Below are 16135 nucleotides of genomic sequence, written 5' to 3' on the forward strand. Positions count from 1 at the left end.
TGTAGAGTAAAACTGTAAGAAATAGCCTATATTTAAATACATTTCCTCCCTAAATTTCTGTTTTTAATTTTTCGGACACATTTGACATTGTGACTCAAATCCACACAACTCTGTAAATGAAAACGAAACAATCACAGGTGGAAACGTAATTGGCACGACAATATAGAGACCATGCTCAGTTTACAATTTGGCGATGCTGATATGTTGTTTGTTGTTTAGTCAACTGTCCAACGACAGGTCTGGACCCCACATTAATTAAACATTGTATATTAAACGTACCATAATACATTTAATTAACAACTAATTTCACGAAATATCCACCGAAATAGTGGCAGGCTCAACACCAAAATCGCTTTTTTTTTTCACCAACAGTCTCTAGTACAATAAACACTATTTCATATTTTAGAACAGAACACCAGATCACTTTCTTAATATAATGTGTGCATGCAAGAAGGTGACTTCTCCAAAAGGACAAGTTTTCAGGAAAAGGTTAAAACTGATTTGTATTTATACTTAATGTAAATAAAATTCATTGCTTATAATACCTCAGAAAGGCAGGCATTACCATTGTCTATTGATATGTTGTAATAAAGAAGTTGTGCAATCAGACATGTGACTACAAATCAGTTTTAACCTTCTCCTGAAAACGTGCCCGTTTGGAGCAGTCACCTTCTTGCATGTACACATTCAATTAAGGTCATCCATGACATTCCCTACTTAATTTCTAAACTGAATAATGAGTTAACATTAATGATATATTTTCTATATAGCCTAGCTATAATATTTCAAATCTGTCTACTCTAGGGTGGATTGTGAGGGTTCGAATTTCACTTTGGCCACAGATGTTTATCCGTATCACTGTAGTATGTCCATGTCCTATAGTACCATTACCGTATGTTGTGGGAGTACCAGTGCCAGATAAACATTCAAAACAAAGCGCTTCCATTGTCGAGTATCGCATGACGTGATGTTCCACATCTACTAACTGATGAGAGGCATGACAGAGAGTTAGACCATTTTACACACTAAAGTTGATCTTAAATACGCTAAGGTGGTAGGAATAGAACAATGCTATATTACACTAACTAGAATAAACTATACTTCACAGGAACAGATATCTACTCATCAAGAATCTCAAGAAAAATGACTTAATCCCCGCTCCAGTCTGACTGGTAGGAGCAGTTGGTTTTTGCGCACTTTGAAATGAATATTGCTAGTCTATAGGCTACCTATTTTTAAGCTGGAACAAAAATTTCTTCCCAGTAAATTAAATTAATTCCCTACCGCTTATATCTACTAGTCCCCTTTAAGAGGAGCACGGGTTAGGAACTGCCTCGTACGTAGGTTGCTTGGGTGGGCTCATTGTACTATCTGGAATGAATGTACATGCTCTAAGGTCCCCAGTGCTGCAGATTCTTCTGCGGGTAGCCTCCAAACTTCCCTACAGCCTACAGAATCACTTTACCTTCCCATGGTCTCTCAACCCGTCCCTCAAGCTATCATGAACCCAGAAGAGAGCACTACCACCAGCAACTGATAACATACCATGAGGTCCAAGTTCGGTGGCGGCCTGCAGGCAACTCTACATCGTAGAAAACCCGAAATATGAGAAAGAAACTGATATGATTATGAAAAAGGGGAAGTATAATATATTATGATGGCGAAATAAGTCCGAGGTTTAACGCCGAAAGTTACCCAGAAATTCTGCTTCAATTGGCTGAACCGCGTAAAGGTTGGTTCACAATAAACCGGGAACGGAAATAATATTAAAGTAATGTATTTAAATGAGAGCATTCACAATTAACTATTGTGAATGCTCACATTAAAAAAATACACATTTAACATTATTTCCGTTCTCGTTTCCATTCCCGGTTTATTGTGAACCAGCCTTTACTCGTCCCAACCAGGATTTGAACTCGAATCCGCTCGTTACACGGTCAGACATGCTAATCTTACTCCACAGCGGTGGACACTGGTTTATATTACCATCAGAGATAAATCCTGTGAAGTAAACTTGATTCTTTTGTAAAAAACCTACGCAATAGAAAAAAAAAGAAAGCAAAGCTCTTTTCTACAGTCGGCTGAAACGTGAGCTATAGCACAAAGGCCTATATTGGTTTTCAATAATAGGAAAGCCATGCAGAGTACTAGGTAGCAAGTTTTTTAATCGGGATTTTACAATAGGCTTGTCCGAGTGAATTAGGCTACCACTGCACGTACCTAGCCTAATAATTTTAAATTTAATCTAAGTATGCATCTTATAATTCTAAACTTATTATGATCAAAGTGTAATTAAGTTATTCATGATTTACAAACAGAACAGCAAAATTATTAACAGTAGTCTGAGTTGCACCTAATGTAATTTTTGCTCTGAAGTATCTAACCAGCACCACAGGCTTCGAAGTGTGTAATGCCTCTAATTATGTAGAGGGAAAATACAGTTGTATTCTTTTAGTCCACAGTAAAATACCGTACTATTTTTACTCCATTTGTAACCTACTGCAAGATTTATAGTGGACTAACTTTTTTTTTCTGGGCCAGGGAAAATAGCCTAAGGATCGCCTCCGATTGTACATTTTAACATATACGTTGAAGGTCCACCAAGTTTTACGGACTTAAAAATGTAAACAAATGCATTTTTGAGAATTACAAGTCGTCCCCTTTGCCATGTTTTTTTTTTTTTTTTTTTATGGAGGAGGGACCTGAAGGCGCACATATCTTACAGTACCAGACCTATTACATGATAGATCTACATAAGAACGTAACGTAATAGACTAGGAATTCCTTTGCAAAATGGGGAAGAAACAATAATACACGATGTTATGAGGCTTGACACAATCTATGACATTATAGGCCTATGTCGCACGACCACGATTACACTCGTCTGATTTAATTTTGATAGGCAGAATTTTTTTACAGAATAAAAGAAAGAAATCAAACAAGCTCTAGATATCAGAAATGTAAAGAAAGACTTTCAAAATTAGATCTCAAATAGGTACAAGTTATATACACTTGAAATGTTTGTAGGTACCTACGTAATAAGTTATCTTATTATTTAAAAACTCTAATTAATTAGGCCTACTTACCTGGGTTACACGGTGACAAGCGGAGAATCACTGTGATGTAAATATCTTGCGTTTGTTGGAGCACACAGTGTTGTTACCGGTATTAATTACTTTTTAGATTTGCAAAAATGTTTCCCAAATCATGGCACACCTTTCTAACAAGTCACAAACTTCACAACACACATGCACTTGTCAATAAAAAAATTAACACACGTTTCTTTAACCTACATTTCCAAAAAGTTTTTAAAAACAATTCTGTGAATTCCACTTTCAAATTAAGATAATTTGATAATATTAACATCTGAAATAATGTATCTCCCTCCCTAGAAACAAGTTTTCTTTCTTTCTGGTATGGAGGAGGGATCCAAAGGCTTGCACTGCAGCCTGAGGCTTATTGTGCTTACCACTCCTATTCTGTGAATGAATGGGTTTAATAAATAAGTATAATCATAATCATTATTCTCTCGTTGGCATTCTGTACACCTGTTAAATGAGTGTCAATTATTGTCAGAATCCGTTTATTGATCGGCCTACTAAATGAGAAACAGTCATCCATAGTTGGACACAAATTTCCCATTAGCATCAGCAATGCCTTCTGTTTTTTTGTCCCCCCCCCCCCCATTCACTTGACAATAATTGTATATTGTTGGAAAGGCATCATAAGTTATTTTGGCTGTGTCCTAAGTAGCCTACAGTTAAGACAGAACAATCTGGTCTCTTTGCAGTGTCTGCCCGAATTATGTGATTTTCAGAAAATGCTTAATATACATCAGCTCGATGCATCGCACTACTTTTTCTCGTTTTTCTTTACCAGGAGGGAGAGCAAATGTTGAAACGGTTCCTTCAGTCTTCATTTGAGCGGTAATTTAGATGTGCAAAATGTAACATCACGAACTTTGCCCCATTTTATGAAGTAGAGTCTATATTACATTAACAAAAATATAGAAATACAAAACCAAAGCATAATGTTTTAAAAGTCCATATGGCTCATATAACCCCCCCCCCCAAATGTATACAACTTTTCGAAATAGCAAGCCATTACCTTACAGCACAACTGACGACACTGATTCCAAAAGTACCGTAGGCCTAATGTCTTTCTAAAGTTTCAGCTTACAAATATTTGGTAAAATCACTAACGAAAACACAGAATACTGTTACAACAAACTAACAATATTACAAATCCATAGCATAACGTTTTAAAAGTTCACATTCAGCTCACATAGCCTAACAATGCTTACAATAGGTTCTTTCGAAACAGCAAGCTATCACAATTCAAATTATGGAACCTATTGCAGCAACTTGTAACACTGTGATACAGAAAATATGTTTCTCTAACGGTTTAGTTTATAAATATTCGTTAACATCATTAAAGAACCGAAGGAACACGTCTTAATACTGTCTGTAAAACAATTTCCCGCTTACATGCTTTGTATTTTATTGGTTAAAGAACACAATTTGTGACGTCATACAATCGAACTGTCAACGAAATTAGGCCGGAACTTTACGAAAGCCAGGAATAACGTAATAATAATTTATATGACGTAACATTAACATAGACTATTCTTCCAAATTTATAAGAATCGGCGGTATTCGTATATATATGTACTGTATTTTTTATATATTGAAACCGTAGGCACAGAGCTCCATTACATTAGATTAAGGTATAATAATTAATTATATATTGTACAACCCCCCCCCCCCCCCGTGTGTGTGTGTGTGTCTATATATAAGTGAGTTTGCAGTGAAGAAATATTGGACATATAAAGCTGTGAATACACTAAAAATACACACATGCGTGATTTCATGTTGTATCCTGTTCATGTGTTCCAGTGTCCAATATTTTTCGCTACAAAGCCATTTTATTCCTAATTATTTATTATCCATTCTTCTCTATCAACTAACATTCCTTCTGTATCCTGTCAATTACTAAATTTCGTAACTCTTGCTTGGTCCTCCAGTCTTCTTTCTTTCAAGTGGCATCCATATCACTCCAGTTCATATCGTTGAATATGATATAATTCATCAAGTTTTATACTTCGATTCTATTATAATATATTTTTACTTTTTTTTTTTAATCATATTACTGTTTCTTCTTTATATCATCTCCGATTTTCTCGAAAAATCCATTTGTTGCCATCAATTTTGAATTAATTTTTGATTTCACATACGTCTCCTCAATACATACTTACATTTACATCATTCGCTGCTCTTCTGTAATAAATAATAACGTACGATACTTTGAAACAATTGAGTCATCCATTTAGATTTAATGTTCTGCCCAAGGACAGGTCTTTCACTGCAAACCCAGCTTTCTCCAATATTTCCTATTTTCTGCTTTTCTCTTTGTTTCCTCATATGATCCATATATCTTAATATTGTCCATCATCTGATATCTTCTTCTACCCCAAACTCTTCTCTCGTTCACCATTCCTTCCTGTACATCCTTCAGTAGAAAGTTTCTTCTCAGCCAGTGACCCAACCAATTCCTGTTCCTCTTTCTCTTCAGTTTCAGCAGAGTGTGATCCCAAGACTCGCTCAGTCCATTTGGCCATTTTTTAATGATTTATACAAACTGTATATATGACTTTTTGTCACCTCTATCATTATATTTTTAAGCTTCTTTTCTTCCAAACAACGCCGAACATTGTCTGAAACTTTGTGTTATTGCCCATGTCACTTTTTAAAAACTTGCTCAGTCCGTAGACCAATGAATAAAAAAACTAGTCCAGTTCTTCCATAAAAATGGACTGACAGCGTTTTGGGATCACACTCTTCAATAATAAAATTATATTATGAGTATGAGGTTAGAAGTTAATTAAACGTTTCTTGTTTGTAGCTACATATTAGAGAAGGAAATAATACTATATAACAGTTTTCCATATCTCTTTTTTAATAGTATCCTTTGGCGGTGTAATGAACTTATTCCTGGGAGTCAGTCTCTTGAATGGCATAGAGCTAATCTACTACACAACGATATAATAATTACTTAGACACATTGCAGCAAGATACAATTCTCGCAAGAGATGGGAAAGAAGAATGCTACCACCTTTTGCTGTTTGAACACCGCACGTGATTCACCAGTATTTACCATAATAGTTTGACTTTGTATGTAGAATAGTAAACTTGTTGGCATTTTCACTCATTCAGTAAATACTGATGATATATTATATGGATTATATTAAAATCATATGTTAAAAATTAGCAAAATATTAAACGCCATCTCCTTATGACAGCATTAAATTTTTAATACAAACTTGAAATGAAATCTTTAAGACAGTTTTTTTTTCGGTCCAACTTGTCGTCTCTATGAGTGGGTTCATAAATTCTGCTAGTGTCGAGAAGCAAAGCCCACTTAGTTCTTCAGAGACTACCAGAGTGCACAACAGGCAGTGAGTCCACATTATACTCATAATGAATGGTGCTGATGAAGAATTGTTGGGATGTCACACAGGAAGGGAAGTACTCTGAAGAAACCCATATTGCCTGGACCACGAACTTGCCCAACACAATTTATAAGCTCAGGATAGAACGAGTTTTGAATCTAGGCCCACAGGCTTATAAGTCCAGCACTCTAGCACTGAGCCACCATGACAGTTCTTTTGTAATAAAAAATTAAAATGTAGTGAAATTATCTTTAAAAAATAGTGATATTAATGTGCTGGAAAAGAAGAGGATTTTATTTCATAAGAAAATCAAATTTACTATTAACAGAACGGATGACTTACATATTTTCTGCATTTAAGGTTAAAATTAGTAAGAAGAAAATTTTGTTTATCCGGTATTACTGAAGTGTGACTCTTATTATTTGATACTGACCACAAATGGAAAAGAGAAGGGAAGAATATGAAAAGTACATTTCATTACATAGAACATGTACGAGTAATATTACATGCTTTTGTATATATCCATATGTTGAAGGTTAATATTTACGTTCGAAGCGAGTTCTGAATGAATAGGAACATTTCCTATCTTCAAAACAACATAAAAATTGGCATTTAATCAGAAAGAAAGTACTGTGGTAGTAAATTTTGTTTATACTTAAGGAAAGTGAAAATATTTACTGTGTGTGAGAAATAGAGAGGGGGGAGCAGGGAGGGAAAGAATGGGATAGTTTCTCACTTCAAACTGATTGATAATAATTAATTAGTAGCTTTGCTAAAATTATTAATGGCACATTCTAACTTCGTAGGAGTACTGACATTAAAATGTAAAAAATTACAAATGAAAAACTGACAGATGGCATTAAATGGTTCACATGGTGATTTATAAGGAAGGAAAAGTGTTAAATGAAAATGGGCCAAAGAATGACTTCTCAACGGTTTTAATTACCAAAGTTGTTTACAGATACGAGTATAAAACTTCTACTATTATTCACTTCAAAAGAAATTATGGAAAACCATACAAAGTTTTATGTTTGATGAAACTAGATTCTGTACAGATACGAATTTAGAAAGCTCTGTGGATCAGTTTTAGAGGAGATATGGAGAATCCGTAAATTGAGAAATAAATGATGTGTCAGACTTTGCTACAGATGCAAAGTGAGACAGATTATGTTGACTAAAACATACAGAGAGAATGCATAAGAGAGAGAAAAGAAACTTTATGAATGAAAGCTCAAAATTGGAAGGTGTATTGGAAGGTGTACTGGAAGATTTAAGAATACAAGAAGGGATATGTTGGAGAATACAGGAAGCGTCTGCTAATGGACACCTCTAAATAACCCATTTTCCAGTTTCTTGGCAGAATAAATGGCATAAAATGGGAGATTTTTTTTGTACGGAGGAGGGATCTGAATGCTTAACGTGCTTATTACTCCTATTCTGTGAATGATTGGGTAGCTGAATGGCCACGCTCTTGTACAAGTACAGCATGCTGCACCGTGAACTTAATCCGAGCTATGGTATTGATGATGATGATGATGATGATGATGATGATGATGATGATGATATATGAATTAATGATGGCGAAATGAGTTCGAGGTCCGATGCCAAAAGTTACCTAGCAATTTTGATTCAATTGACTGAGGAAAAATCCCGGAAAAAAACCCCCAACCAGTTAACTTATCCCAACCAGGATTTGAACCCAGGGCTGCCGTTTCACAGTCAGATATACTAACCGTTGCTCCACAGTGGTGCACAAATGGAGATGTTACTACTTAATAATGGACGAAGACGCTGTAAATTATATCACCATCGCCAATTAAAACTTCTGAATAAAATGGATAGTCAGAGAAGAAACTCTCGCAATTTCTGGAATTCCAATAAATAATGGGCAGAATTTATTATCTCGCATTGTTGCGTGTTGAACTGTTGGTAACTCTATTTTTTCTTAAAAGTGTATATTATTTATGTTGTTTCTTGTGAAGTTTGTGTCATTTATACCTTTTCAATGTGTGTGTGGGGTGGGTGGGGGAAAGAGAGAGAGAGAGAGAAATCATTCTCACTGTCATAAATTCTGGAATCAAGTTCGTAACTCAATGTTTTGTTATTATGTATGTAGTGAAACATTCTAATAAAGACTTTGGCCCATTTTAATTTAGTTTGATCATTTCATTAGACACAGAAGACAATATTAAAATACTGTATGCTTATAATAATACTTCATTATTGTAGGGTACTTGGATGGAAAATAATCACCAAGCATATGGACAGTCAATCAAAACAAAGATACCATTAGAGAGAGAAAAACAAATGGCATTTACAGATTTTTCTACAAAAAAACCATTGATATTTGGCAAAGAAACACACATAGGATACTTGCCAAAAACAAACTGGAATCACACTGAAAACAACAGTTCCATTTTCAATTTAGCTCACCCCTGTAACTATAAATAGATCTATTCATTGCTTCAAACTTAACACTCTCAATCGAATTCAACTGAAGTTTCCACTCATATAATTTCTGTAAACTGTGATACTTAATAAATAAAAGAAATTTTACACTGTTACAAGACATTGGTAATATCACAAATACATGTCACAGATCTTTTACCATCAACTGTCAAGCATTCATTACATACATTTTCTTTTACATCCATGCAACATTTTCTCCATCGTACATAAATAACTTACACTGACTTCAGTAAAAACATTTGTCCATGACACACGTTCATTTCAGTTGTCACTCAGGAGATATGAGGGAGGACAGATTAAAAAACTTATCAAGTTTAACAATAATTTCGGGAAGGAACTTGATTTGTTCTGTGCATATTACACACTAATTTCAGTTATAAACTGATGTTCTCTGAGGATTTATCAATTTACATTACAGTTAAAACCATTAATTCATTTACAGTCAATGTATTTCTACATACATAAATATTAAAAAAAATTACTAATTCTGAGATCTTTCACCGCTTTTTCTTTTGTAGATTTTAAAATGCGATCTACTTTTACTATTCTTCACATGTTAAAACAATCGAACTTAAAATTTAATTATTTAAAGTGCATAGAAACACATTAAGAACTGAGTAAAAATAAATGTAACTTCAAGAGAGAAAATCTCTAAAATGCTACCTTCAAAATACTGAATGCAGTGTTATAGGAGTAAGTCTTGCCAACTGTGGTAAATTTCATGATGTAGCTTTATTTGTTCTAATGTCATTAAAAACCTTCTTTATTTTCGACTGTTGTGTGCCTTTACCTTAAACCCAAAGAGAGAATGTAGCAAAAGATCTTTTTTATTTTTCAAAAATTGTTTTTTTTTTTTTTTTTTTTGTTTTGAAGTGTTTAATCCAGGGATGCAGAACTGGGAGAGGGAGGGATAGAAGCATGAGGTAAGCATTGGTTCCCCTTCCACAGTCCATCGGCGTTGAATGACATCTCAGTGACCTGTCCGCAACCATGTAGCACTACACACTGAATACAAACCCCCTCTGCCCTACCATGCCAGTGATGCGTGGGGTTTAAAGAAGGGATGAGTGACATATTCCAGCTTGTGACGTCTGCCACAATTGTCGCCCAGTTCTGCATACTTGGTTTAATCTGTTAGTCATTCAAATTTGGAAGTTATTTTGGAACACAAGGGCAAAAATAAGTACAAATTCTGTGTGTTCTTATTACATGCAGTGTTTTGGTTTATGACTGAAAATTGAACCATATTTCTTGGGGTATCAAAAACTGGCAAGAGACCTCACATAAAACAAGTATTTATATCTGTTATTTCATCAGTTTTACTTTCATAAAACAAAATGACCATAGTTTTCCTTGAAATATTAATGGTATTTAACACCAGATATCTGGAAATAAAAGATAACAGAATTCACAGTATCCCTGTAATTGAGTGAAACATTTATGCTCTTGGTTGGCTGTTACTGTAATATTTATATTCTTAACGAATTGGTTCTTATTTACAAGGATTGTGTATTTGAATGAGAGTGAACTCCATTGAATGCAATTGCTGTGTTGTATTATTAATGATTAATTTTCATTTATTTCTTTAGACCTATTGAACATATACCATATATCTACTGTATATAATTATGTAAACGGAATTACAGTGTTTCATCTGAATGATCCATTGCTAAGCAAGTGATGTCAGAATAGTGTGACGACTCACTGCCGTTACTGAGCAACTGATGTCAAATGTTGAAATATTTCTAATATTTTATTCATTTGACACTCGAGCATAAAAGTTTCACATTAAAATATCGAGTACACTGATAATTCTGTGTAGCTAATAAACTGTATAAGAACAATCATAGTATTGTAATTTATCACATACAAGCTGTAAAATCACTGTAACATGGCTATGACGTTCGTGTCATGGAAAGGAAACAACATATTTTTATTCACTGTATATTCCAAAGATAATAACTGTTTTTAATAAATTGAAATTATAATATACGTTATTTTCGGATATAAATAAAGGTTCCCGAAACTGTCTTCAACACTTTCAATAAACATGCATTCTGTTTTACCATTAGAATCTTCCCAACATAAAATATTTAATTATATAAATAGCTATAAAATTGTATTATAAAACATTTTCTAGCATTATAAAGCTACATATAATTTTGCGTTGTCATATAAAAGCTGGAATGTCTTTACTATTCTATTCATTTTGTCGCAGTTCTGGAACCTTTATTGCCGGAACTCTATTTAACTGTACAGATGAGTCTGTATCCATAGTTATTTGTAATATTAAAAGCATGTACTTATTTTAAGTACCTCTGTTTAAAACGATCTCTTTAAGAAACAGCAATACATATTATGAAGTGAGGATAGAAGGAAATTTGGAATTTGTACACACATTTAAAGCTGTATCATTATGTTTTCTTTGCAAGTACTAACACACTTTTTTCAAAGCAAGCATATCAATTTTTATGTTAATACCACAAAAGCTTTTGTTTATTTAATTAAAAAGTGGTATCATTACGAATTATTACATCTGTATTTCGAGTGAATCCATTAACTATACGAATATATCTCTTTTTTTTTTTTCCTTTACAAGTTATTTTACTCAATTTCTGGGAATTCAGAATACTGGGACATTTTAGTTCGTTAAGATTGTCATACATTAAACATATGAATATTGTTAACATAAAAATACACAAAAGAAATCATACATTTAAAACAGCTATCGGGGAAGAACACTGAATAAAGAACTTTGTATAATACGTCAAAATATTATGTTAATGAAAGTTGAAGTAGCGAAATGTTCAAAGAAGCTCAGTTTAATTGATGGATAATAATCAATTTTGTCACTCTTACAATTTCGATACAATACCACGTCACTGGAAAGAACAGTGTCCTTTATTAATTTAACGATAATGCCTCATTTGAATAAACCTATGATAGTAACTACATTCAACTATACATTTCAAAAGAGGAATATATCGCAATTGTTTTTACCAGACTCGACTCTTCTGTCCTCCTTCAATAAGAAAGTTTTCTGTTACAGAACTAACAAAAGAAAGAGATTCAGTCATTCAGCAAATAGCCGGTCACTGCTGGAACTCTTTTAGAAGAAAAAAAAAACATGCAATTTAAAATAGAAGAAAACCGTTATCTATCTTCAATGTTAAATGATACCTTTGGAATTACAGTGTTTAGGAAGAAGGGGAATGTTGGTTCATTCACCGCAGAGAAAAACACATACTGTACCATACTTCAAACTTGTAATATTCCCACCTGCTAAGCATATTAAAACTGCAATGAAGTTCAACAAGACCATAATCTCAATATGGTATGAAAGTAATACGTTAAAAAGAGATTCTGCTAAACTTTAACAATAAGCTGAAAACAGCATGTAAAACTCTGTTCTGTCTTGATATTTTTATCAGATTAATTAATATTATGACATCCCTCTTCAAAGCAATGAGAGTGTTATTGCTAGATACCAGAACAAGATTACGAAATAATGTAATGAAACCATAAACCGCACCCAAGTCACCTGAGCTACTATTATCAAGCAATTCTGGAACACCATTGACAAATGGTAAAATTCAATGTACATCAAAACTGATGCAGTAAGTAGTAATTAGACGCTAACAAGCTATTAAATTTATTTAATCTAAAATATGTATCTAACAATATCACTTATGATTGCTTTGTTTCAAATTTCCGTTCCAGTACTGTCAATCTAGGCCCTAATATTTATCTAACAGCTTAATATCAATATATATACTTTTTTTTATAGATTCTCATATAACATTGTATTTCAATATAAATGAAATCTATGTTACAATACCTCATGACTTCCCAGTTCTCGTGATTCTTTGAGTATGTACACACTTAGCATATTCGTAACATACATCTCAACAAAGCACTTTGACCAGAAACTAGAAATTGCAGAATATAAATATCAGTACAATAATTTCTTGATGAACTTCCATTGAAGATGTTATGCGACTGAAGAGTTGTATTACTATAAACTATCTAAATCAGATAGAACACGCAAAATGTCATGTAATTGCTGTTCGAAATACGTACTCTACATACCATCAGCACATTACATATTGAGTTATGTTAGATAAAATCTAGTATTTAAAATATACATAAAATGGTATTAAACAAAGATTTTCCATTATTGAAACAAAAAAGTGTTAATATCAAATTAGATACAATGACTTTAAAAACGTGTTGAACATAGAAAAACGAAGTATATAAAATATACTGATTTTGTATACAAGCTGAACATAATAAAAAATGTTAAATTAGATATACTGATTCAGTAAATATGTTGAGTACTCTGATGTTCTAACTTTATTTACATAACTCGAAACAAAGCGTGATTTTTATTATTTCACATCCTTTTATCTGCTGCAATTATAATCATTTATTTCATTATTATAAAAGTGGCATATGTGTGTCTTAATGTACAGTATGTACATTAACGAATAGAGGCACACACACATAGATACAATTGAAGTCTAGAGCTTTCAACTTTTCCAACAAACATAGTACATTATTAATAATTATAATAGTCTGATGACAATTTAGAATAATTTATAAAATTAAGCAGCAGATATAACAACAAATGAGGCCGTGAGCAATGTCGTGTACGCTTCAAGGGTGACGAGGGAGCCTTCGAAAATTTATCAAGAAACTTCAAATCTCTTGACAGACATCATCTGACTTCTGAGAATAAATTAATTACAATAAAACCTTCCAGTATCATCATTAAAGAAAGAGACCTAATGCACCTGCTGAATCCGTATAAAAACGATTATATAATAAATCTACGGTATATACTTAAAGTTACCAAGTGGACCTCACTAAATTTGGCCAGTACAACAGAGGAACATCGCAACAATGCATAGCCCACGGTATAAAATAGCAAAATGTGTAATTCTTTTATCTTTTCATATTGGCATTGCTTTGCATTGTTCTTCTACCAGAAGGAATTACTATAACAAAGCAAACAAATTGACCAAATTGTATGGTCCCTACTCCCTCAAACGCATTTTCAACAATGGATTGATATCGTCCATTGTAGTTAGAATCTGTGATGTGTCTTGGTGTGAACGAGCATGTAGTCACAGCCACTCGGTTCATTGTATGATGCTTTTCCTCTTACACTCATTCCACCTCAGTCACGTTGTGCCATCCAAAGTCTGTCTGTCTGCCAACCTTTAGAAGGCTAACATCATTGAAATGCCCAATATTGTTATCTGTAGACTTCATTGTATTTTCTTCTTGCTGGGCTTCTTACTTCTCGGGAGAGTTGCATAACTCGTCACCTGAAAATTAAACTTACAATTTTACACAAATAATTTTACTTACGTACCTAATAAATAATATTAAATGGAACTTAGTTCAAGAGATACTGCAAGTTTTCAGTGCTTTGGGGAAGATAGTTAATCAAATTGTACAGAATTCTTTGTATATTAGGCCTATATATTGCATAGTGAAAGCTTCAATTATAGTTAACTTCAAATATAGGTACAGTAATCATTTCTACTAACTGTCATTTGTTATTTAATAACAATGAATTCGATTATCAACAGTAATCTCGCTACTCGAGTGGGATTTAATTGACTATTACACGATTAAAAGAAAGTATATAAAGATTAGAAGAAATAAAGTACTCTAATACAATAAAATAGGTATTAATTGACTTACTAAAATTCTGTTTCACTAATATTAGCTTCACCAAATGTTTGAACGGAGCCCCATTTTCAGTTGACTGTCTATGTGGTAAAGAAATGACGATCGCAAAACATGTTTTATAGTACCATAAAGAATTTGCAGTTTGAAATGTTGGTAAACAAATAAATGGTAGGGAGGTGATAAAAACAGAAGAAAGTATATAAAGATTAGAAGAAATAAAGTACTTTAATACAATAAACTAGATATTAACTGACTTATAAAAATTCTATTTCACTAATGTTATCTTCACCAAAACATTTGAACGGAGCCGCCAATTTCAGTCGACTATGTATGCGGGAAACAAATGACGATCACAAAGCATGTTTTATAATTCCGTAAAGAATTTGCAGTTTGAAATGTTGGCAAAAGAGGAAACAAATCCTAGGGAAGTGATAAAAAAAAACAAACAAATGCTAGGGAAGCGATAAAAAATAAACAAATGCTAGAGAAATCATAAAATTGTGCAATAAGCAGCCATGATTGGTTGAAAGACGTCCTTTCGTACCATTTTATTGGCCAAAAGTGCCCATTCTAACAGAAAGTAAAAAGTATTTGAAGGATTGAAAATTTTACCTCTACTATGCATTTACATTCTGGAAACCGTATCCTTCGTGCATGTAAATATGAATCCCTTCAAAATATGTTCTATCATGATCATGACACAAGGGCAGCCAATAATATGAAAGTCTATGAAAGAGTGTATACCACTACGGCATTAGCTTGTGTAATAAACTTTCTTACTAGACTAAAGAATTCGATCATAAAAAATTTAAGAAAATAGTTAAGGATATTTTATTAATTCATATGCAACTGTCTATAAAATAATATATGTTTACAATTGTATAACAAATTTCAAATTGAAAAGATTTGTTTTTTTCATGTATATTGGTACTGCTCTTTTTCTTTCTCTTTATGTTTCATGTGCCTAGATGCACTGATGAATTCAATGTAATTCCTAAGGCTAACATATTGCAATTCGGTGTTCATTGTATTTATTTCATTTATTAAATTTTTCTGTAAAAGCCTTTTCGTCATTTATGAAGTGATGGCTTTCAAAATTTTTCATAAAACTAAAAATCATTGTGATGGTGTTAAGATATGATATTTTTAAGACATAACTTTGTTGAAAGTAATAACTGAAATCAGAAAGGGGGAAAAAAATGTGAATTGATTTTACTTTCAGAATAACGTAAATTTAGACCACCAGCATAGTTCAGGTAATAGTATGCTTGCCTACTGTTCTGGGGCTGCGTTCGGGCATGGTTCGATTTCTGCTTGGGCTGATTGCCTGGTTGGGTTTTTTTAAAGATTTTTCCCAACCATAAGGCAAATGCCAGGTAATTTATGGTGAATCCTCAGCTTCATTTCGCCAAATATCATTTCACTATCACAAATTCCATCGACTTCTAAATAAAAGTCCATCGACTTCTAAATAAATAACCTAGTAGTTGAAACAGCATAGTTAAATAACCAGCTAAA

General features: G+C 33.1%; 1 protein-coding gene across 8 annotated transcripts in view; it reads right to left on the reverse strand.

Moving 5' to 3' along the window:
* Positions 1-8649: 8649 nt before the first annotated feature.
* LOC138696589 (uncharacterized) overlaps positions 8650-16135 on the reverse strand; it is a 156591-nt gene continuing 149105 nt past the window's right edge. For all 8 annotated transcript variants that reach the window (XM_069821738.1, XM_069821737.1, XM_069821739.1 and 5 more), the window contains one exon: positions 8650-14247. The gene's annotated coding sequence lies outside the window, so the exon portion shown is untranslated. The remainder of the gene's footprint in view (positions 14248-16135) is intronic.

The sequence above is a fragment of the Periplaneta americana genome, chromosome 3, assembly GCF_040183065.1.
Source record: "Periplaneta americana isolate PAMFEO1 chromosome 3, P.americana_PAMFEO1_priV1, whole genome shotgun sequence".
NCBI classification, from domain to species: domain Eukaryota; kingdom Metazoa; phylum Arthropoda; class Insecta; order Blattodea; family Blattidae; genus Periplaneta; species Periplaneta americana.